Source organism: Cicer arietinum, chromosome 3 (assembly GCF_000331145.2).
Source record: "Cicer arietinum cultivar CDC Frontier isolate Library 1 chromosome 3, Cicar.CDCFrontier_v2.0, whole genome shotgun sequence".
Lineage (NCBI taxonomy): Eukaryota > Viridiplantae > Streptophyta > Magnoliopsida > Fabales > Fabaceae > Cicer > Cicer arietinum.
Genome location: NC_021162.2, coordinates 62,327,081 through 62,328,311, shown reverse-complemented (window position 1 = coordinate 62,328,311; position 1,231 = coordinate 62,327,081).

The window sequence follows — 1,231 nt, the reverse complement described above, 5'->3', positions numbered from 1 at the left end:
TACAATTAATAAGGAAAATATTTGAAAAGAGAAAAATAATTCTATTTAAAAATTCACAGGAACAAATAAATATGTAAAAGACGTCTTATAATGAAAGACACAAGGAGTATTATATGTGTTTTAAAATAAATGTCACTTTAAAATATGAGTCATATTAACAAGGAATTTAAGAGTGCATATCAAAGAATTTCAATTAAAAAAAAAAAAGTAAAGTTTCTCTTAAAAAATGTCAAAATTTTAAATTTTATAGTGATTGCATCGCTTCTAAGATAAACTTTTACTTTTAGTGTTTCAATGATTCAATGACACTTGTTTTATTGTCATTTCAACTTTTTCAGTATGATATTAATTATTATTATTTTTAATTTTACTCATAAATTAATATTGGTTACACCACTTTCAAATTATTATATGATATTATACTTAACATTTATGACATTGGTTAATAGTCAATCATTAATAAAATTAATTTTAGAAAATTGTAATGAATCATTTATATTTTTTCTATCATACAATAATTATTGTATTTGACTAATTTACACATATTAAAAAAATATAAAAAATTAAAATAAAAAATTATGATTTTACTAAATTAATTTATTAATTATTGATGTATATTTCGTTATCATAAATGAAAAAGGAACACTAAATATGATATTAGTTTGAAGTATAATTAAAAGAAATTAAAATTACATTAAAAATTAACATAGATATTCTCTTTTAGACTACTACTTTTTTTTTTTGTAAATGAAAATATATGGGACAACGGGAGTAACTTTTTTAAATCAATGTGAAATGACGTCAATTATTTGGAATAGAAGGTTAATAAATATATTTTTATCAATAAAATTCATTTTATTATTTAAAAAAAAAAAATCATTTTATTACAAAAATTGGTAGGCTTATAAATTTTTTTTAGAAGTCTGCATAGAACACTCACCTTGTAATTTCTAGTTTGTTCCAAAAAATCTCGGTCTTTTAGTTGACATTTACGTGGTGTTGAGCTATCTTTGTCACATTAATTAATGTTTGAACAATCAAACGTATTGCTTGCTTGAATGGCTTATCTCCGCAAGCTGGGTTTTGTGGTTGAAACATTAATTAAATAAGTACTTATTATTTTATTTAACTGCTCAGCATAATTTTTTGAGGCAAATTGCTCGGCAGATAAATATACCTTTTCAGTTGTTCAAAAATATATATTTTTCAATTAAATAAAAAAACATATTTA